The 23579-nt window shown below is 44.0% G+C and overlaps 1 long non-coding RNA gene across 1 annotated transcript in view; it reads right to left on the bottom strand.

The window, feature by feature from the left end:
* Window positions 1–8139: 8139 nt before the first annotated feature.
* The window catches only part of LOC103159864, a 33051-nt gene continuing 17611 nt past the window's right edge, over window positions 8140–23579 (bottom strand). Inside the window, exon 2 of the long non-coding RNA XR_004772416.1 lies at window positions 8140–9166. This is a non-coding gene — a long non-coding RNA (uncharacterized LOC103159864). The remainder of the gene's footprint in view (window positions 9167–23579) is intronic.

Genomic DNA, 23579 nt, shown 5'->3' with positions numbered 1-23579 from the left:
TTTTCTCCTTCTCCCATGAAGGTCCTTGGGGTCAAACTCAGGTTCTGAGACTTAGTGATAGGTGCCTTTACTCACTGAGTCATCTCACTGTCGCTCGCATGTCTTCTTATTCAGAAATGTTGGTTGTATCTTATTAAAATTACATTTGACATTAAAGAATCTTGGAGTAGTTACTTCTCTGTTGCTTTGTTAAGACACTATAACCAAAGGTGACTCAAGTCCCCCTAAGTATACTTCATCCAACAAGGCTGTACCATTTCCACAAACAATGCCATCGATGGGGACCAAGCATTCAAATACTTGAGCTTCTGGGAGAGATTCTACATTTAGAGCACAAAAACACTCATACTAGGAATTGAAAAAGTGCAACAAATAGAAAAGAAGCCATGTTTATCCATGAAACCTGTTCATGTGGAAGACTAAGCAATCCTATCCAAAGTTTATTTCTTGGGCAACTTTAGTTTGTTATTTAGAAAAATTGTAGTAGGATTCTACAGACCCAAAATCAATTCAGAAAGCTGTTCTTTGGTTTTGAAATGGCATTACTTATTCTATATCAGTAAATAAGAGATGGAGGCAGAAGCTTTTCAGGGAGCTTCATCCATCTGCCCAGGAAAGACATTCATATAACAGGAAGGGGTTAGGAGCTCAACATCTGGGTGAAATGGAAGAGATCATGGGTGGTCTCTTAGTGACTTAAAATGCATTTAATGTTGTTCTAGTTACATTACAGCTATAGCTACAGGTAAAACCTAGGATGTGTGTTTCTTGGGACCATGTGTCTGTGTCCTCTATTCAGTTGGAACTCAGAGGTAAATCTGTGTGTGTCACATGGGCCTCATGATTTCAGCAACTCTGTCCTTACCACACTCTGGCAGCTGTTTGGAGAAATAGAACAAGATCCCAGCAAAGGCCCTGCACCTTCTGTCTGTAGGCATGTGAGTGTCTGTGCCTGGCAGGAACTTGGTCAGGCTTATACCACTTCCTCTTTGTTGGGAATTCCAGGACTGACTTGGTAATGTGCTTTGACCTAAGAGTGGGTGACCAACCCGAAGTAAGACTGGTAATTGAGCAGAGTTCTGCTGACTCACTGTCTTGTGTCTTCCCACACTGCCTGTGAGAATGGAGCAGGGGATGATGGCTCAGATGGGTCCCGTCACCTCTGTCTGCCAATGCCCCCTCTCTGTTCTTCTTGCCTCTATTGTTTCAAAGGTGCCTGATTCCAACCTGGTCTATAGTTAACCAAAGTCTATCCACCAGCTGCACCTTGCTGGCATTTTAAAATGCAGGTTGAGTGTTTATGTCTTCTGTCTCCTTACCCTACCTGATCCACATCTCTTGTCCCATCTCTGCTTAGACAGGAACTTCCTGCCATTCTATGCTAGAAGTCTAGCCTCAGTGAATAGCAAGAATCTCCTAAATACAACACATCCCACACTCTGGCATCCCTCCCAGGCTGGGGGTGGAGCTCAGTGGTAGAGCATAAACTTAGTATACATAAGGAAAAACTTATTGAGCTTCAGATAAATGTAATGAATGAGAAAAACCACATCAACACAATGGAGTAAGTCAGGCAGAAAGAAATGCTTGGTGCTGAGTCCATCTGGGTTTCCCCATGCTGAGAAGAAGGAGGCCATCCTGGGCCACTGTCTTAGTTTGCTTTCTTTGCCATGATAAACACCATAAGCAAAGTAACTTGTGGAGGAAAGGATCTATTTCAGCTTACAGTTTATAGTTCATCATGAAGGGAAGTCAGGACAGGAACCTGGAGGCAGGAACCGATGAAGAGGCCACAGAGGAAGGGTGCTTACTGGCTTGCTCCCCATGGCTTGCTCAGCCTGCTTTTTTATACAATCCAGGAGCAGAAGGACATTCTCTTTGGGAGATGCCAGCAAGTAGAGGTTAGCCAGTTGCCACCCAGCCTCTTTGAGCTAGCAGGTTTTCACCCCAGCCTTTGAATCTTGAGTCGTATTTATAAATAGAATGATAGAGATTTAATTAAAGCAACCTTTAGCATCAGGCGGTGGTGGCACATGCCTTTAATCCCAGCACTCGGGAGGCAGAGGCAGGTAGATCTCTGTGAGTTCGAGGCCAGCCTGGTCTACAGAGCTAGTGTCATGACAGCCAGAACTGTTACACAGAGAAACTCTGTCCCGGAAAACAAAAACAAATCAAAACAAACATTGTAAAGCTACCTCTAGCAGCAGCAACAGAGCCAGTGCCTGCAGAACAGAATTCCTGCCAGGCTGTGGCCTAAGTGGCCAGGTCACTGCTAGAGAAACAGGCTGGTAACTGTGGAGTTGCAATTGCTGGCTGAAAGCATAGCTGGATTAAAGCATAGCCACCATGCCGAAATTAAAACAACACCCATTCTTCTCCACAAAGTGTTGCAAATGTCACCATGGCAGCGCTTACATTATTTCACTGTTCCCAGTGTATCCTCATGTCTTCCCAAACAGTAAACTCTTTGAGAACACAAACCACATTCCTGAGTGTGTCAAACTTGGGACTGAGGTAGGCAAAGTACCTGGCTTGACCCCTTGATGGGTTATAAGACAGTAAATCACACAACTGTACTGGGGAAGATAATAATTTATAGGGCTAGTGGAAGCCATAAACACTCTATGGAAGAGTCCTGGTGATTGTCTCCTCAGCCTCGACCTTGCAGTCTTTTGTAATGCCAATCACGGGACTCACCATGTCATTGATGTCCAATGAATATCTGCCGGTTGACTGACAGATAGTGAGTTATATCCACTGAATATATATGGATCGGGATCTCATCTACATTTCTAATCCTTAAGAATGCTTTATGGAAGAATTTGAAGAGGCACAGTAAATTAGAAATCAACAATGCAGATTTTGTTGGGTTTGGGATGGGATGGGGGAGTGGGTTTCAATCCACGCTAAGTATATCCTGCACCATTGAGCGCTTATTGATTTTTTTTTTAAAGCAATCCCTCAACAATGTTGCCATTATTATTCCATCAGTTTTCTATTCATGGGGAAAAGTAATAGTTCTTTCTTTGATCTGTCTGAATCTTCTAGCTCACCGGGTAATTTATATGGAGCCCAGCAAGGCAGTGTGCCCCTATACACACACACTTGGAGACAGTGAGTTCAAGACAAGCTTGGGTTATATAGCAAAGAGAAAAAAGATTTCCATAGGGCCTGGTCACTCTCCTTAATGTAATGCCCACTGCCTTCATTGCAAAGGTTGTTGGTCACATGGATTGTTACAGAAATCCTATAGCATCAGAGGAAACCCCACACCAACTGATGCTTTGGAGGACTTGGGCAAGCAGCCTGTGTTCTTTCCCACAAATGATCTCTCCATTAACCAACACTACTAAATGTAGTGAGTGAGAAACTTACAGGAAAACCAGAGCTTTATACAAATGTCATGAAGCCATAGGTTCAACAGATTAATGAGCAAGGAGTTTAGTCCATGAAGCTTAGAAAAAAGTTGATTTTAATATTTGTCCTAAGTAGTATTACATCTTAGGGAGTTTCACACAGGCATACAGATGTATTCATTCCATCCAATGTAGGGCAGGCTTAGAAGTCACCCTTCTGAATTTTGTAACTACTTTCCTTTCTTACCATGTATTAGGTGTTTAATAAATGCCTAATAAAAGGATGGATGAGTGAGTAGCCAAGAAGTTCCCATTTTCTAGGAACTGTATGAAATAGTATAAAAATTAAAACCAGGTAAAAATGAATTTTCATATTCTGTTTTGTTTATCTGGAATTCCCTTGTTAGAATGCTGTCAGTGTACACATCATTGAACTACTTTTCATTCTCTTAGATATTCTATCATTGAAAGCCAGTGTCTATTTCCCACTCAAAACAAATTTCACTTAAGTTACAAAAATTTCATAAGAACATTTGATCGGGGGTTGGAGAGGTGGCTCAACAGTGAGGAACACTTGCTGCTCTTGCTGAGGACTCTAGTTCAATTCCCAGCACCTATGGTGGGCAGCTCACAATCACAGGTAACACCAGCTCCAGGAGACTGACACCTCCTTCTGGCCTCTTCCAATACCTGAACTCACATGCACATACCTATTCACACAAACATGTAATTAAAAGTACAATGTTTCAAAAGGAAACCCTTGTTTGGTTTTTAGTTTTGATAAAATTTACTGTTGCAGGATATTTGATCACACTGTGTGAAAATGTGCCTATGATTTACCTTACCTGCCTGAAGCACCTCATTGGTTTAATAAAGAGCTGAATGACCAATAGCTAGGCAGAAGAGAAGAGGCGGGACTTCCAGGCAGAGAGAGGAACTCAGGGTTAGAATCTGGTAGTGTAGGAGACACAGAGGGAGTCGGATGTACAGAATGGAGGAGAAGTCAAGAGCCATGTGATGGAACATAGATGAATAGAAATTGGTTAATTCAAGTTATAAGAGCTAGTTGGAAACATGTCTAAACAAAGGCCAACTTTTCATAATTAATAATAAGTCTCCTGTGTTATTATTTGGGATCTGGTGGTCCAACAAGAAAGTCCTACAAGAAAGGCCAGCTACAATTTACTATCGAAAGGCACTCTCAACTGCCAAGTTGTTAAAATCAGTTCAAAGTTTTCTAATACTGAATTGAACTGAGCCTCACTCTTAAGGGCTCAGTGGCTACATATAGCTGCAGGGTAAGACGCAGCCCTGATCCATGTAAACCCCCTGATCCATGTAAACCCCCATGAAGCCTGCCATTATCACTTACAAAGAATTCCACCCAAACCAGCCTTGGCTGTCTGGGGTATGTTAGGCTGTGGAACTTTCCATCTGACCTCTATACAAAGCCACTTTCCTGCAGAGCCACTGGGAAGAAGTAAGATAACCTTGGACTATCAAATACTCCTCCCTGGTAGCTCAAGTTAAGTTCTATGTAACAGTAGCATCTTGTGAATATTCCTATGCAACTGAAGCAGCAGGGTAATTTGCAAACGAATTTACAGCTCAAAGGACACTGCAAGAGGGCAGTGAGAGCACCTGGATCTGTCCTCCCCCAGCCTCCAGATGGGATGCTGGGAAGAAGTACAGGGACAGAGCTCTCTGAACTTATGCTCTCCCATGCCCAGAGCTTCCCAACAGGCCTGATGCCAACACCCTGGGCCACCTGTCTCCTCCTTCTCCAACTTGGCTTGGTCAGAAAGAGGACCTATGTCAGATAAAGAAACTAAACTCCCCAATCAGGTCATTCTTCATGCTTGGCAAAAATTCAAGATGTGCAGAGCCTGGGGGAGGTTCCTTCTCAAGTGGCCTTGTCCTCTCCCAGCTGGCCCTTCCAGGTGAGGGAAAGAATTGGGAAAATTCAAGGCCCTCCCTGCTGACATGCATACTGACTTGCAGTGACAGCCAGGGCAAGGCTTCATGTCTAAGAATCTAAAATGAGAATTGAAGGTTTTTACTCAGCCCATGGACTACTGTGACCGGTAAAAAGAATGCATGAACTGTACATAAAAGCAGTTGGAAAGTACAGTATTTCCCCCACCTACTACACTATGGAAGCCCATCAGCTGCGTGCTTCCCAACATGTATCAGGAAAGCCTGAAAAGTCTGGGGTGTGCAATGGGTTGTGTTCATTTCTACTAGGGGGATAGAAATTGGGAAAGCAAATGCATGAAGATTTTGGAGGAAAATGTGGCTTTCTTTTTTATTTAAATTCTTTAATTACTGCTCATATTTACATATCCATCCCCCCATTCCCTTGCCCTCCCATCCTCCCATGTTTTCCCCACCAACCCCCCCAACCCATCCCCCAACTCATCCCCAGGGATAGTGAGGCCCTCCACCAGGGACCTTCAAAGTCTGTCATATCATTGGGGGAGGGCCTAGGCCCTCCTTGCTGTATCTGGGCTGCAATAGTATCCCTCCATAGGGAATGGGCTCCCAAAGTCCATTTGTGCTCTAGAGTTAAAGACTGGCTCTACTGTTAGAGGTCCCATAGATTGTCTTGTCCTCCTAGCTGGCACCCATATTCAGAGGGCTTGGTTCGGTCCAATGCTGTTTCCACAACTTTATGACTAGAGTCTCCATGCTCTCACTAGGTCAGGTCAACTGTTTGTGCAGCACCATCTTGGCTGCTTTGCTCATCCCTCCTCCCTCTCCACAATTGGATTCCAGGGGTATGGTTCAGTGCTTAGCTGTGGGTGCCTGTTTCTGCTTCAAACAGCTACTGGATGAAGGCTCTAGGAATGGTAACCAAGGTAGACACCAATCTCATTATAGGGGAAGGGCATCAATGGCATTTTCTCCACCGCTGCTTGGATTCTTAGTTGGGGTCATCCCTGTGGATCCCCTAACATTTCCCCTGTGCCAGACCTCTCTCCAGACCTGTACTGTCTCCCTCTATCAAGGCATCTCCTTTCTTGCCCTCCTCTATTTTTCCCATCTCAGTCCTCTTGTTCTCCTCCCCCCGCCCCTTCTTCCCTTCCCAGAAAATGTGGCTTTCAAAATGTTAAATGCTGTACCCTTGAACCCAAAAGTTCTACATTTAAGGGTAGCTGAAGAAACACATGGCAAAGATTTATGTGAAAGGATTTCACTGCAGGGCATCCTGTAACAGCAGAAAATCAAAATCTGCCTGAAGTTTGTGGTGGTGGCGCACACCTTTAGACCAAGCAGAGAGGCAGAGACAGGTGGATCTCTGTGAGTTCGAGGCCAGCCTGGTCTACTAAGTGAGTTCTAAGACAGCCTCAAAAGCTGCAGAGAAACCCTGTCTCGAAAAATAAAACCAAAAAAAAAAAAAATGAGAAAGAGAGAGAGAAACTGTGTGCTGCTGAAGAACAATGGGACCTATGTGTGTCCGTGTGCGAAGAAGGCCATGACATTGCGCTAGTTTTTAAAAGCCAATTCAGGTAGAATGAATCAGGAACTACCAAGATGCTGTGTATCACATTGCATTAAAACTATAAAAGGACACCAATAAGTAACCTCTTGGAAATGGACCCAGTAATATGTTATACTTTCTATTTCATGCTGTTTAGTTGTTTGCATTATGCATGGGCCTCTTCTTAATATTCAAAATAGTAAAGATAATTCCATCTTTAAAAAAAAAAAAGGGAAGTGGTGAAATGTGTCAAGCAATGAAGATCTGAAAGGATTTAAAACTACAGTACAGTTCTTTGAGCAGTTTGGAGAATAGCCGGGCATGCTTAAAAGAAGTGGGGGAGCCCTGGAGATGGCTCAGTGGTTAAATCACTTGCCACACAAACTTGAGGATGGGGATTTGGATTTTCAGACCCCACATAAATGCCAGATTGGTGTGGAGACCCAATTCCAGTGCCTGGAAGGTGGAGAAAGGGAACCCTCAGATCAAGCTGCTAGCTAAACGTACCCCATCTGAGAGCTCTAGGTTCAAGTGAGCCCTGTATCAAGAATAAGGTGGAGACCAATCGAGGAAGACTCCCAGTGTCAACCTTGCACCTCCACACACATGCCCACAAGCACTGGAACACACATATAAATGCATACGTACAGATGCAGACACACAGAAAAAGAGAGAAATCCTCTTCCTTACCCTCCAGGGAGTTATGGTTCCCAAAGTGCTTAGAAAATTTTAGTCTTTACATGATTACACTTACTTTTTTTTTTTTTTTTCCGAGACAGGGTTTCTCTGTGTAGCTTTGGAGCCTATCCTGGCACTTGCTCTGGAGACCAGGAACTCACAGAGATCCGCCTGCCTCTGCCTCCCGAGTGCTGGGATTAAAGGCGTGCACCATCAACGCCCAGCTACACTTACTATTTTTAAAGCATTTCAAACTTTTTGGAAACTCAAGTTAGATTATTACTTCACTGTTCCTTCGTTCCCTCGAAGGATATTCCCAGAATTCCCTACAGCATGGATGGCACAGCGTACTAGAGGGAACCAGACACGTTTCTTATCTGACCTTAGAGGCTTTTGTAGTGGGATGAGAGGGCAAGAGACTTCCATAAATAATAATAATACAGAAGAAAAATTACAGCAAGTGTCATATAGATAAGCTGGAAGGGCTGCAGGGCTGCAGGGCTGCAGGGTGCCACTCAGCAGGCTGTAGTGGACCAGAGGACACTTGGCTTGCTCTGCGAAAGGGAGGTACGATTGGGAAGGCAAACATTATTTTCCAATTTTAGAAATGAACTGAGAGCTGTCTGGTAGCTCAGGCGGGCTCAAAAGCTTTTATTTCCAGTGACTAAACTGACCGCTGCCCACAGCCACTGCTTTGTTGGTTTCCCCCAAGGGTGAGTGTGAGGCCTTGTTTGGTTGGTGTCCTGGCCTAGGGGTAAGTCGTCTCAGCTCTGGCTAAATGTCTGCATTGCAGGGTTATAGCCTCTCACCCCATAAGAGTAGACATTGGATGGACTTTCCAGGTCATTTGAAACCTCTCAACAAACCTGACCTCTGAAAAGAGGCAAAAGTCACATTTATGTTCCACCCACATGCACCATATGCGTAGTAGCGTGACCCATTTGCAAGAAGTCACTTCTACCCCATGGATTCCCAGAACCAGACCTTGAGCCAGGGTTCCCCTGCGAACCAGCCCGGGAAACTGTTTCCCTCCCCCATCCTTATTGCCACATTCTAGAATGTTCCTGAGTAAGATGCTCATTTTCTTCTTTCTGTGTCTTTGTTCTCATGGCAGCAGCAGGAGAGTCTGTGTGAAGGTCACCCTTTACTCTGCTGACAGTTCTAAGTCCTGGTGAACAAAGGAGCCAGTTGGAGGCTGGCATCTTGGACGGAATAAGGATCACTCATACAAGCTGTCTGAGATCCACGGGGCTGTGAACAGCAGATGCTCAGGCACAGTTAGGCAGAATGGTCCTCTCCCATGCTATCCTGTAAACATGTATTGCTCGGCTGAAAGGCGGCAAGCTTCAGGGGGTCTAGAAATGAACAACCTGGTCCCTAATCCCTAGGAGGCTGCAGTCTGTGGAGGAGAAGTTGCAGATCATATTAATAACCACCAATAACCAAGCACTATGCTAGTAATTTCAATCCTACATGGTAGATTTTATCCAGGCTTCTTGTACATGTGGAAACAGAGGCCCATGGCGCACAGAGATGGAGCACATCTCTCAGGAGAGTCCAGTGGGGTTGCAGTAGGATTTATGTCACAGGAAGTTCATCTCGTGTTTCAGTGAGCAGTGCGAAAACAGCGGAGCCGGAAGGAAGCAGGAAGCTGTGGAAGCAGAGGACAGATAGGTAAGCAAACCTGAGACTGGGATTTCATGAAGATGGTCACTCCTGTACCAAGAAATGCCCTAGAGTTCCGCCTCCCTAACAGAGGTTGCTTCAGCACTGTCTTGGACTGCTTCTCTATCCCCTCTAGCAGCTGGTTGTTCTTTCTTATTCAGCGTCTCCAAACTCAGTGAGGACATACCCAAGAAGGTTGTTGAGGAGTGTTACCAGTCTACTCTCTTGGAAGGGCGACCTTCCAGTCTCTGAGAGTGACCTTGCAGGACTTCACCTCCTGAGAACACATTGTCTGCTCCAAGCAAGAATCCTAGCAGGAGGTTGGGGGGAGGAAGGGCCGAACTTGCTGAATTTGCCCTGGGCCACTTTTCCTGTGTTTCCTGAAAGTTCCACAGGTGTCCAACTGTGACCTGTGTTTTTCCTGTAGCTGTCTGTTTACTCAGTTGTATAATGTAACAGTTGGAGTTGGTACTTCCTCTGACACCAGGCTGTCAGAAACACCCGGGAGCCTAAGTCAGCACAGCAAGCATCAAGGTGAATCTCCACACACTTTTGTGTCTGTTCAATGAGCTATTTTTATTTCAAATAATCACTCTTTACAAGTGGGAAAAGTTATCCTAACCTCTGCATGTATTGGCAGATTATGGAAATGTGGGTACTGAGATCTTCAAGGTGATTGCTGTCTGGGTTTTCAGGCTTTGTCTGAGGTTCCGGCCCATTCTGCTGTAACCCTTTTCTACTTTTGTTAGTTGTAGGAAAACGTTTTATCATGTAGGCCTCTGGATGTTTCAGGTAAGATGACAGATACATGACAAATAGTCTCAGATAAGAAACCAGACCATTGTTCATTGGGAATAGGATTTGCAGCCCTCATCTCATGGTGGGCTGATGTTTTAGCAGGCCAGGGGCAAAAAAGTACAAAACTGGAGATGAACATAGTGACCACACATCAGGGCCTGTCGGTAAGTCCTAGCAAGAGCTTGCTGGCACAATAAGAATTATGAACAAAGTGGTTTGGTTCACTGGAAGAGAAGGGAGAGAGATGCTGTGAGCAAAACAGAGGACCACAGCCGAGCAGAGAGATGCTGAGCAAGGTCTTCCTGATGTGCCTATCTCCCTTCCTGCTGGAATGTGAGCCTGGGGTCAGGAAGTCTTGGAGTTCATGTTGCTTCTCCGGTTGCTCACTTGGGGATCATCTGGCTGCCCCAGTCATGGCATTTAAGAATGAGGAAATCAGCCAGGGAAGGTGAGATGACTAACCTGAGGTCACAGGATGGAAGCATATCCAATGGTGAATGGCAAGCAAAGCATGGGAAAGGGAGGGGGAGGAGTGTGGGCATTGAGAGAGGGAACCGGATGCAGTCAAGACAGAGCTCTCCTGGTTCTAGAGGGGCTGCAGCAGAGCCCACCAGGAAAAGATTTTCATATCCAAGATCAAACTGCCTAGACAAGTCTGAGAAACTCAATGCAAACTAACAGGCTGTATCAGTCCCCCTGTGCCAACCAGAGTCAGTGACAAGAATGGAATTTTCTCTATCCCTACAATTGTCACATGAGGCCAGTAGATTTCTCAGGCTCTTACAAAACACCCCTGTATCCTTATTTGTTCTGAATCTAAAGAATTAAAAAAAAAAACAAAAAACTTTATTCTTTAAGAATTCTCCTAGTCCAAAAACAAACAAACAAACAAACAAAAAAACCCAACAATGTTTTAAATTTTTTGGACTGACATTTTTGTAAGTTGAGTCTAATAAAAGTGGTATGTAGAAAATACCCCCATGTCGTGAAGTCTACATTTAAAAGTTAAACTTTCCATGCTGAGGAGGTGTTTGGTGGGTCTGACTGCTTGTTGCATAAGGACCTCGGTTCACATCCATGGTACTCACATAGGGAGCCAGCCTTGGCTGCACACACCTGTAACCCTGTGCTCGGGCTTGTTGGCTACCAGCTAAACAAACTGTGAGCTCCAGGTTCAGTGAGAGAGTCTGTCTCAAGGGAATAAAGCAGAGAGTGGCAGAGAACACTGGACATCCTCCTTTGGCCTCTCCATGCTCATGCATCCGTGTGTGTACCTGCACGCACTCGCGCGACGCACGCACGTGTACACACACACACACACACACACACACACACACACAGGTACATACACGCATATCCCACATCACACACATCCAGATTTTGAAGCAGTACTAACAGTGTTTTGGAAGAGAAGTGTGCTTTTGCTGGCATTGCATTACCTGCAGAACGCAGGGGCAAGCAGCTTCTGATGTGGGACTGAGCAAGAGACGGACCTCTGCAGGCTCCCAGGGCAACAGTGAAATTGAGATGACTCCTCTGGATCAAAGGACCAGCGGCAGGTCATGGGAGCAATTAGTTCATCAAGACAGCTGATGGGCTAGGCTATTTAGTAACCAACTTGCTGGTATGTGGCCCTTTCAGAAGGAGAATGACCTTGTAGGGTGGCAATTCTGAGTTATAAGTGGCTTCCCTGGACCTACGTTGTACAAACAACCACTAACAATTGATCTGGTGTTGCTCTCCATGTAAAACTGACGGAAGTTATTTTTGTCAGTCTGTCTGTTATGTAGCGCTTCCTATGTGTCCTGGGCTGAGCTGTAGTATCTACCTGAGTTCCCATCTGTGCAGTAACACAGTCTTTTCCAGATCTGTCTGCTTCGGCTCAGTATGGTTAGGGAACTGACCCAAGGTCACACAGCAGTTAAGCAGCTTAGCAAAAGCTTATATCCACTTATATGTGGTTCTAAATCCTACCCAAGATTCCTCCCACTACTGAATACTACAGTGATGGCTGACAAACGACACCAGAGCCAAAACCCTGGGTAGCCCCTCTACCCAAATAATAAAGCCCATCAGAAGTCAACAATCAAAACATATTGTTGCCGGGCAGTGGTGGCACACGCCTTTAATCCCAGTACCCGGGAGGCAGAGGCAGAGGCAGGTGGATCTCTGTGAGTTTGAGACCAGCCTGGTCTACAGAGTGATTTCCAGGACAGCCTCCAAAGCCACAGAAAAGCCCTGTCTTGAAAAACCAAAACATACTGTCATGGACCTAATTATTTTCCTCCTTGGTTTAAGACACCATTTAGAGCACAGTCAGCAGCTATGCCAGGGTCACACAGTGCTTCACACAGGCTCTCAGAACAGGTGAGCACCCATGTCTATGGGATGCAGAGCATGCCACAGGCAAAACTGTGTTCTGGTTAACATGAGCTGAGTATGTTCAGCAAGCTCCCATGAGCATCAGCAATTCTGCGAGCAACATCTAAGAATGAATGATGGCTTCAAAAGATCTTAAGGTGGCAAACAAGGACGATGTCAGTATACCCGACTAATGCTTAGTAAGCCTCCCAGGGTTCCTATAAAGATGAAAGTCTTTATTAGTTGTCTCAATAACTTCATGCGACTGGACCATTTAGAGAAGTGATTCAACGAAACCTGATTTTTCCGTTTTTCTTTAATAACAATAGTTAGAGGTCTGGAAGACAAGTAGAGATATTATAGGATTCAAGTGATGAGTCTGGAAACATGAATCTGTAGCTTGTGCAATATGAAGGAACCATAGCTGCCCATGATGGAGCAAGGAATAGTGATAGAAAAGGTCTTTATGACCTCCTCCTGAGTAAGGTTACAGGAAAAAGTCCCCTGCCCAACTCAAGGGTCCTTCATTTTCCCAGCTGTGATATAAGAAGGAAAAAGGCCTGAAGAGCCGTGCTGTGTCTTCCATGTATAATGAACTAAAAGCCAGGAAAGGCTGGGCACAGTCTAATATGCCTGTAGCTCCCCTTACTACAGAGGTGGAGGCAGAGGCAGGAAGCTGGCTTGAGATGAGGAGTTGAAGATCAGCCTCTGTGTGTGTGAAAGGGAGACAGAGACAGAAAGAGAGACTCAATCTCAAATTAAAAAAAAAAAAGTCAATGAGGTTAAGAAACCATGTGAGGAAGTTTGAGAGTTGACATAGATATTAAAAGCATTTGACGCTCTTGCAGGGAACCTGGGATGGGTTCCCAGCACACACATGGCAGCACGTAACCATTCCAAACTCTAGTTCTAGGGGATCTGACACCCTGCTCTGGAATGCCAAGGACACCAGGCATACACATGGTGTACATACATATATGCAGGCCAAGCACTCATATGCATAAAATAAACAAATCTCTTTTTTTCATTTAAAAAGAAACTAAGTAACAGGAAGAAATTTGGCCCCAAATCACTGCATTTTCTACTCACCACAACTTCCCCTCTGCAGTCTTGCAACTCAACTCTAGTCAGTGTTTTCTTTACAAACTGAATTGCTCTGATAACACTAATGACTAGCCAGGTGGCCACCCATGTGAGGTGGCCTGATCAACCCTGAGTCACACTCACTGTCCAGGTGACTTCCTATTATCCATTATTCCTGCTTGGGGGGCTTTTCTTCATCATCTGAATTTGAGATCCACTTAGAAGGGCCTCCCAGAGGCATCTCTGTCTAGGCGGAAGATCAGAGAAGAGAGAAAAGCAGAGAGAGGGACAGTTTCCTGGAAAAAAGAAGGCATTTATAGATGAAGGGAACTCACCAACAACTGCAGATTACGGGACATTGCCATGCACCCCGGAAAAACAAGAGAATCTTCAAGAGTTCACTGACTCAAAACACTATCAAGGCTTTGAGGAGAGACTGGGCATCAGTAAGGACTGGTTTTCTTCTGAGTGATAATGATAGGACAATGAACATAAATACATCTTCATCAGCCTACAGGAAAATATGTCCAAATGAAATTTCTACCTACCCAGCCACAATGAGAGCAGAATGGACTTGCAATGCTTTGCTTTGCTTTTCTCTATACTGTGGTGGTTGTTTCATTTTGAGAGAGAGTCTACCTGTGTGGCTGGTCAGGTTAACCTCAAACATGGGTCCTTCTGCTTCAGCCTAAGTGTGGGATTATAGTCCTGCTCCCTCTCATGCCTAGCTTCTCTCTTGTGTTCTCAAAGGAATGATGTGCTCTACCAGGATGAGGGAGGGGTCTAAGCAGAGACCCCTGGATTCAGGACAATCTCCAGCCCAGTGAGAGAAAAGTGCCCACGCTGAGAATGGGCCTGTTGTGGCGACAGTGAATAACAGGACAGGCTGTTAAAGAAAGGAGATCCCCAAAGGAAAAAAAATGATGTTAATAAATTGCTATTTGAACACATGAAAGGGAAACTGATATCTAGGAATATTTACAAGAATGGGGTAGATCACCAATCAGCACATAAGAATCTAAATACAAGATGATTGAGTCAAGCATGGTGGCTCCCACCTATAATTCCTGTGCTCAGGAGGCTGAGATAGGAGGACTGGTGTGAGTTTGAAGCCAGTTTGAGCCACATAGTGAGTTCTAAGACAACCTGTACAGAGTGTTTGAAGTGAGACTCTGTTCCCAGAAAACAAACAAAAAATTTTTATTGTTATAGGAGGGGTGATGGAGGTTTAATGGAAAAGACGAGATAGTAACTCCAGCAGGGCACAGGGGTGAGCTTTGAGTACGGGTTCCATAGTCCTGGTAATAGAAACCTTCACTGCTGCTGTTGACTGAAGTAGAGGAGGCTCACACTGAGAGGGAAGCTGGGGCCTGTGAGAGCAGATCTCTCCTTCTGAACAAGGGAGATAAATAGTAATGTTAAAATGGAAACATAGAGACCTGCACCAAAAGCAAGTTTTTAGGAAGTATGGATGCCCGTGGGCTGGAGATATAGATGGCTTGGTGGTTAAGAGCACTGGCTGCACTTCCAGAGGACCTGGGTTCAATTCCCAGCACCCTCATGGTGGCTCTCAACCATCTGTAACTCCTGTTCCAGAGCATCTAACACCCTCTTCTGCCCTCTGTAGGCATTCACACATGCGGGAAAACATAAATCAAAAACTTCAAAAATTTGTTTTAAAAAGCATGGAGGCATGAGGGCTGGGGAGATAGCTCAGTTGGGAAATTGCTTGCCACCAAGCAGTTCAGAACCCTAACATCCAGGTAGAAGCTGGTGTCTATGGCGTCAGTGCTGGGGGAGGTGTGAAAAAAGAGACAGATGTATCTCTGGAGCTCATTGGTCAGCCAGTCTATCTGAATGGGTGAGCTCTGAGTTCAATGAGTGCTGCTTTCTCCAAAACTAAGGTGAAAAATAATAGAGACTGACACTTCCATTGACTTCTGGCCTGCACATACACATATATACACACATACACGCCACAATATTTGTGCACATGCACCTGAACTCTTGTGCACACACAAACAGACATGCAGGCACTCACCCGTGCAGGCCCAGGCACAGATAGAGACAAGAAAAAAAAAATCCAAAGAAACAGCTGGCCTGGGAACTGGATACGTTTTTAAAGGGAGAAGTGGGAAGGCTGGGGTAGGGAGGCAGTTTTGTGAGAAGCTTGGAAAATGTTTTACTTTTTCATGTGTGTACACAAATGTGATGATGGCAATCCTCTAAAGAGAAGGAGGAAAGTTGCTGGCTGCCTTTTGTCTTTAGGTGTCTGGAGACTAGAGGGCTTTGAGTAATAACCCAGGATGGGAAACACATCCAAGCCCCGCCTCCATCCTGCCAGATGCAGCTATCCACAGGTCCCCGGGGCAGTGTCTACACCCCTTCAGGGTCTCAGCCGGCCTCTGGATCTTTGAAACAGTTCTAGAGGTCATTGAAGGCAGACTGATTTCTCTTTGGCGGCTTCCTGGGGAACAAAACACACACTCCAGCTCCAGCCCTATCTTGTTTAGCTTGTGAAAGCATTGCATAGGTTGCCAGGCTAATGAACTAACTGTTATATTTAGCTGGAAAGATAATGTAGCCCTAACGTTTGGATTTATCAAAACCAATTCCAGATGGCACACAAACCACAGAGAGAGGGCCATCTGGTAAACAAGAGCAGGGCTTGCTTCTTTCTCTCTTTTCAAGGTGAAAGGTGATAAATGTCACAACTTCCTATGTGAGGAATCATCTCTTGGCTGCTAGAAGAGCCTCACAACTTATCTATGTTCATTCAAATACCTGAACCACTGCGCTGCTTCAAATAGAGTCATCAACTGGGCTTTGAAAGTCACTTAGTGCATGGGGAAAGGTTACAGTGTATCCTGCATTCTGTGTATTTCAGTGAAACATACACAAAGTCATTGAATGCCCTACAACTGCTTAAATTCCTTAAGCACATAAACCAATAAAATCAGAAATTATATCTCTTTCTAAAAATGCTTTAAGCAGGTGCTGTTATTTTTTGTTTAGCTCGGTATGGGCATTTAGAGTGCACTTTCTGTTTGTCAAGGTGTTTCTGGCATGTACTTTCATCTCAGGTTGTTCCCTCTGAAACAAAGTATTCACCAGTTTCCCACCCTCCAGCATCCCTTCCTCCCCCCTCTCTCCCTCCACCCAACTTATACACAACCAGGGCAGTATAATCTTCTTAAAACATTGCTCTGTTTATAGAATTTTACAGCTCAAAAACACAGCCACTACCTCTCCAGTGTCTAGAAGATACTGCACAGGTTGCATAAAATGACATCCCCTCTTACTCACCTCTGCTCCTCAGCCTAAGTCCCCCACCTCCCAGCCTCCAAGAACTGAAGCCCCTTTTCTTTCTTCACTGGGCCTATTAGATTTCTTCCCAAGGCTCAGACCCTGTGCCCTGATCTCTGGAGATTAATGCACGGTGCTAAATTCAGCAAGGAGGGGAGAATTAGATTAATACGGAAGATTCTGGGTTAGTACATTTCCAAGGCAACTCTAGAGCTGGCACCATTTGCATGGATTTCATGGGATGGGACAGGTTGGTTATCCTAGATGTTAGGCTGTGTGACACTCCCTCTCACTACAAAGATGCCTGTGTCCTAGTCCCCTGATCCAGTGACACTGCCATCTTCCATGGCAGAAGAGTCTGCAATGAAGTCAAGGATCTTCAGTTGGGGAGTTTGTCTAGGCTATATCCTGGTGGCCCCCAAGGAAATAACAAGGGACCTTACAAGAGGAAGGCAAGAGGTCAGAGACAGAAAATTTTATGATGCCAGAAGAGAGGAGGAGGAGGAGGAAGGGGATGGAGGGGGAGGAGAAGAGAGCGAGATTCCAAAGAAGCTACACTATTGGTTTTGAAGACAAAGAAAGAGGTCACATGCTTAAGGATGCCGGCAGCCCCTGGGTGCTGGAAAAGACATGCCGTCGGTGGCTTCAAATCCCAGAGCCTCCAGAGGAACCAGTATCAGTATCAGTATCAGTATTAGTATTAGTATCAGTATCAGTATCAGCGAGAAACTAGCATAGCTTCTCCACAGACTCCCCTGGTTCTAGTCCTAGTCTATATTTTGGGTTCTACCTGGCCCAGAAGCTGAGGCTAATGACTGTTAAAAGTTGCATTACATACATCTGTCACTAAGCACATGTGAGCTTTTATATCTAAACTGGATTAAAGCACAGTGAAGCATTCAGTTTCTGTTGTACCAGCCATGTTTTGAGTGTTAATAGCCTCACATGGCTACTGAACTGGAAAGTGAAGACAGAATAATTCCATTTTTATGAAAAGTTCACTTGGACAGCACAAGTTCAATGGAATATGCACAGTTCCTTAAAAGTTTACTGACCTGGACTAGCGAGATGGGTTTAGTGCCTAAGTGTTCTTGCTGTCAAACCTGATGACCCCAGTTTGATCCCAGGATGCACACCTTGGGATGAGAGAACCACCTCTTCAAAGTTGCCCTCTGATCTCCACATGTGCTCTGTGTACACACAATAAATAAATAAATAAATGTTTTTTTTTTTTTAAATCTACTGAACTGATTGACTTAAATGAAGACAACCATAGAAGTCAAATCTATGACAGCAGTAACTCGGAAGTTTTGTGTCTTCTTCATTCTAAAGAGGATGTCCTTAATACTGTGAGGTCTAGCTGGGCATTGGTGGTGCACGCCTTTAATCCCAACACTCGGGAGGCAGAGGCAGGCGGATCTCTGTGAGTTCGAGGCCAGTCTGGTCTCCAGAGCAAGTGCCTAGATAGGCTCCAAAGCTACACAGAGAAACCCTGTCTCAAAAAACAAAAACAAAACAAAACAAAAAAATACTGTGAGGTCTCTGGCATCAGGAGTAGTGTTAAAACCCAGGTGGATCCGGTTTTACTGGCTCCTGTTATGCTATAAGGTAGTGTGAGGGCCTTGGGGCATCTACAGGCTGATGAAACATTACTTGGAAGGACCATAAGCACAAAGAGGCACGTCTCAGAACACTCACTCTTCCTACAGGGTCTCACACCAAGGCGGGGAGGGGCCTGGGGTCTGGGACTCCCACTCATAGAACTGGTCTGGGGCATGGCATTGCATGGGAACTCTGGTTCACAGGCAGCCGCCCTGTTTCTTCCCAAGTTCAGAAGTCTCTATTTGGAACTTACTCTAATTAGAACTGGAATCAATTGGAGCATGGGATATAAGGCAGTGATCTGTGTTTTCCCAATGGATAGCAAATGTCCTACCACTTCCCACACTAATTTGAAACGCCACTTGGGTGATGTAATAAATCCCCTGGTATAAATGGTGCTTTTCTGGTTATCTCTCCCAGCATGGCTCTCCCCCTGTTTTAACTGCTACAGTCTGGCAGTTTGTTTTGCAATCTGGCAGGGCAATTCTCTTCCCCTTATCCTCATTTTTCAGTATTTCTGTCAGTTCTGATAGTTTCCTCTCCCCGATGCCATTGGAGTCAGTTTGCCAATGTCCTCTGAGTATCCAGTTGAAATTCCCATTGGAATTTGTAGACTGATGAGCTCATTGCCAATTTTAAAACACGAGAGCTCTTATTTGGATGTATACTCTTGTATTTCCTGAAAGCTGTGCGTTTGCCTTCATTACATTGTAAGTCACTTCTCTGGCATTTGTCCCTAAGGTGAAAGGCCTTAGAGCAGCTTTCTCAACTGAAGGGTCACAGCCCCTTTTGGGGCCAAACAACCCATTCACAGGGGTTGCCTAAGACCATTGGAAAACACAGTTATTTACATTATGATTAAAAACAGTAGCAAAATTACAGTTATGAAGTAGCAATGAAAATAATTTTATGGTTGAAGGGTCACCACAGCATGAGGAACTGTATTAAAAGGTTGCAGCATCAAGAAGGTTGAAAACCACTGCCTTGGAGGATTTAGTAAAGAAATCACCAAAGGATAATTCTTTCTTTTTCCAATTTACTTAGAAAGAGAGATTGGAATTTGATGGAAATTGTGTTCTACATTCTCTCTCTATATATATATGTATGTATATTGTTGCTCTTCTTTAAGTTGCAAATCTTCCATTCAAGTGAGAAATTTCTCAAGCATCCACTGCCCTAGACTCCTGGGATAAGCTGGCAGAGTGCAGAGTGAGTCACTTGGGTAAACTGCACTTCACAGCCTCCTTTTAGGACCCTTCACATTTATGTTTTCAGTAGTGATTCTTTGTATGTTTCTTCTTAGCCTATTTATTAAGAATTTTGTCTAGTCAGACTTCTGTTCTACTTCTAGACTGATTTAGGACATGTGTACGTGTGTGCGCACATGCGTGCATGCGTGCGTGCGTGCGTGCGTGCGTGCGTGCGTGTGTGTGTGTGTGTGTGTGTGTGTGTGTGTGTGTGTGTGTGTGTGGTGTGTGTGCCCTATCACAATACAGCATTTAAAAGTTCCCATAAAGTAATCTTTGCTTTTTAAAATGTCACTTTTGGTCATTTATAGTTCCCTAGACTATGTTTCATCTAGATGTTAAAATTTTTGATGGACTATGTTTCATCTAGATGTTAAAAATTTTTATAAGAAATGATAGTGTTGTCCTTTTTCTTGATTTTTTTTTTTTTACTTATATGTCTTTCCTAGTCAGTTGTTCTGAGTTTTCAAAGTGTATCTGTTTTCCCCACTAACTTCCTAAAACAGCCTTTGGTCCTATTGATTGTATTGATTTTTTTTCTTCATTTCAAGTCATTCCTCCTACTTTTATAGGGATCTTTTGTAATGTTTATGCATGCATGACCATGAATGTGTGCATGCGTGCGTCTGTGAGTATGTTTAGTAGAGGATGACCTTGGGTATAGTTTCTCAGGCATGTTGCCTCACACTGGCCTGGAGCTTCCTAATTAGGCTAAGCTGGCAGAGCAGCGACCTCAGGGATCCACCTGTCTGTGCTGCCCCAGGGGCTGGGTCACGAGCACACACAGCGCCACACCTGGCTTTCCTAAATGGGTTCTGGGTTGTGAATTCCAGCTTATTGGCACGTAGTTTCCTGACTGAGCCACCTTCCAGCCGTTCACACATCTTCAAGAAGATTCTGTTATCACTTTTAAGATTCTGTTTTTGTCTGTTTTCACTTAAATTCTGTTTTAATGTTAACTTCACTGTTCATTCCAAAGGAGTTAATGGTATCAGTAAAAAGTTTCTTTTTTTATTTTGGAGATTAAACATTAAATGTTTACAAGTGACTTAATTTTTTGCTGCCATTTCACTTCCAATTCTTATTTGGAATTTTACTATCAGTGGCCTGATATATAAATTCCTGGTGAATTATACTGGAATTTTAATATGTACTAATAAATAATGTCTCTTAAATTTTTCTTAAATTACATTTTAATTGTGTGTGTGTGTGTGTGTGTGTGTGTGTGTGTGTGTGTGTGCATTGTGGGAAGTATACCATGACCACACTGCCAATCAGAGGACAGTTAGAGGGAACTTGTTCTCTCTTTCTACCTGTGGGTCCTGTGGACAGAACTTGAGTCTTCGGTGTCCATGGCAAGCACCTTTTCCTGTTGTACTCTCTCACTAGCCCTTCGTGTATTTTATGAGTGCTCTAAGGTCAAAGGATGTACACGAATATACATGTGCAAATATTTACACAATCATGTAAATATATATTCTACTTAATTATACTATTCATGTCTTCACTTGAATGCAGAATTAAGTTTTTGTCTGTTTTATCACAGCTTTTTGAGAAAGGTTTGGATAATGTTCTAATAAACTTGTTTCTGTAGTATTTTAATACATGTTAAGACTATTATTTAATTATCACATGTAATTAAGAGGATAAAGATTCATGACAATATTTTCTTGGCAGATAGAACCATGAAATAACTTTTCTCATTGAAATACTTTTAGCGCAAATCTTGTTTTATCTGGTATTAATATTGTGTCTACTGTGTTTGCATTTTTAATCTATATACATTTTAACTTGTATGGATACTTGGTTTATAAAATCAAGTAATTATATGAGACTTAAAGCAAAATCTCTTTGCATCATCCGTTTGTCCCCTTATTTCCTCTCCCACTTATTGAATTGCTCCTGCTGATAATTGCTTCCACATTTCTAAATAATAATCTTTCCATTACTATCTCCTGATTTTCAATTTTAGATTCAGTCTATTTCCTGGGTGGGACATTTGTTAGTTAGGTCTCTTACATTACCCCATCATACCCCCAACTCCATTCCTTGCTCGTCTTAAAATACTTATAATTGTTTATATCAGTATTTGAAAGTATGATTCATAGCTAAACTACTTAATATCCTATCATTATCTATCCTTTCCATGTAACATCTGCTCTCTTGGCAGTTCATAAAGTTCTGCCTTTGCTTGCTTTAGGTACTCATCCCCACCCAGCCTTCCTCAAGAAGACCACATGTTTCATTAGAGCCCAGCAACTCTCTGCCCTCCTGCCATTGGCTGACCTCAAGGCCCTCTGCATGACTGACTTCCTCACCCTCACCCTGGGTGTGTCCTTCGTTGCCTGGGTTGAGTTCAGCAGTTGATTCCATGTCTGTTTCTCTTGATTTGTTCCCTTGTTTTGGTGGACATTTCCAGACTCATCAGGACAGGCTTGAGAGCGGCTTGGCTGCATGTGTCTTTTCCTAGTCTTCATCTGAGTAGGGGTTTTTTTTTGGGGGGGGGGATCTGTGTATTTTTGTGTTGGAAGTCATCTTCCCCCAGGATTGTGAAGACATTTCTGGGTCCATTTGTGCTCTGAGACGTGATGACCATCAGTTCTGCCCCAGCGTCATTCCAGGAAGTGTCAGGTCTTTGGTTTGGAGTGCTCTGGTATTTCACCCTGAGTTGTCTTGTATGAGTTGATTTTCATGAATTGGTTAGTTGGCATTAGTTGGCTAGTTGGCTCTTTTCATTTAGAAACTCGGGCCTTTTCTGTCTGAGAAATCCTTCAGTTGTCGACTTGATCCTCTCCTTTGATTTCTTCTGTTCTTTCGGAAACCCTGATTTTGGGGAGCCTGCTAAGCCAACACATGGTTCCTCTGCTATTATCTCAAGTTTATTTTCATCTCCTTCTTACCGTCTTTATTCCACTTCCTGGGGAATTTTCTCAAATTTCTTGTTGAATATTTTCACCCCAACCCCCAATTTTATATGATTGAATGTCTCAAATGTGCTATGGCATTTTTTAAAATAGAGTGTTAGGCAAGCACTCTAACTGAGCTATCTCCCCAGTCCCAGTGACAAGTGTTTTAACTTGCTGTCTATTGCTGTGATAAACACCATGACCAAAAGCAACTTGGAAAAGAAAGGGTACATTTGGATGACACATCCTGACCACAGTCCATCACTGAGGGAAGTCAGAGCAGAAACCTGGGGGCAGGAGCTGAAGCAGAGACCATGCTGTTTGCTGGCTCACTCTCTCTCCATGGCTTGCTCAGCCTGTTTTCTTATGCAACCCTGGGCCACCAGGAGTGACCCTGGGCCATCAGGAATGGCGCCACCCTCAGTGGGCTGGGTCCTCCCCCATCAATCATTAACCAAGGAAAAGTCCCCACAGACATGCCCACAGGCCAATCTGACCAGGTGGGGTCTGGGATGGGGGTGGGGTGGGTATTTTCTCAGTGGAGATTCCCTCTTCCCAGATAACCCTAGCTTGTGTCACTTTGACCTAAAACTAAGCATAGCAAACCCGGGATGAGATTTTGTTACATTTTTTGTTTATTATCTCTTTCTGCCTCTTTAAAAATAGTTCTTTGGTTTGCTTCTTGTATTTCTGCATTGCTCCTGCCTCTCCCAGTTTTCATTTTCTCTCTCTCTCTCTCTCTTTTTTTTTTTTGTTTTCTGTTTTTGTTTTATTTCTGCTCTCATGTGGAGGCTTTCCTGAACTCATGTTGATCCTTAGATGACCTTTCATAATTACAAGTCAATGTCCCAAAGTACTGAAGGGGAAAACCTTAGCTCTAGCCTTTTTGGGCAGGAATGTGAATTGGCCCTCTGCAAATTCACTACAAGCTCATGTGGCTGCAAAAGTGCGATCAGGAATCCCAAGTATCAGTATCTTAAGGTACGTTCTCTTCAGCTGGTCAGACAACCTGGAAAGAGACTGTCTTTACCATGTCAGCTACCAGCATTCTAGGAGCCAAGCACAGGAAGGGGACAGAGGTCTCACCTCTTCTGCC

Source organism: Cricetulus griseus (genome assembly GCF_003668045.3).
Source record: "Cricetulus griseus strain 17A/GY chromosome 1 unlocalized genomic scaffold, alternate assembly CriGri-PICRH-1.0 chr1_1, whole genome shotgun sequence".
NCBI classification, from domain to species: Eukaryota; Metazoa; Chordata; class Mammalia; order Rodentia; family Cricetidae; genus Cricetulus; species Cricetulus griseus.
Note: the sequence above shows the minus strand (reverse complement) of the source record. Positions and strands in the feature narration are given on the sequence as shown.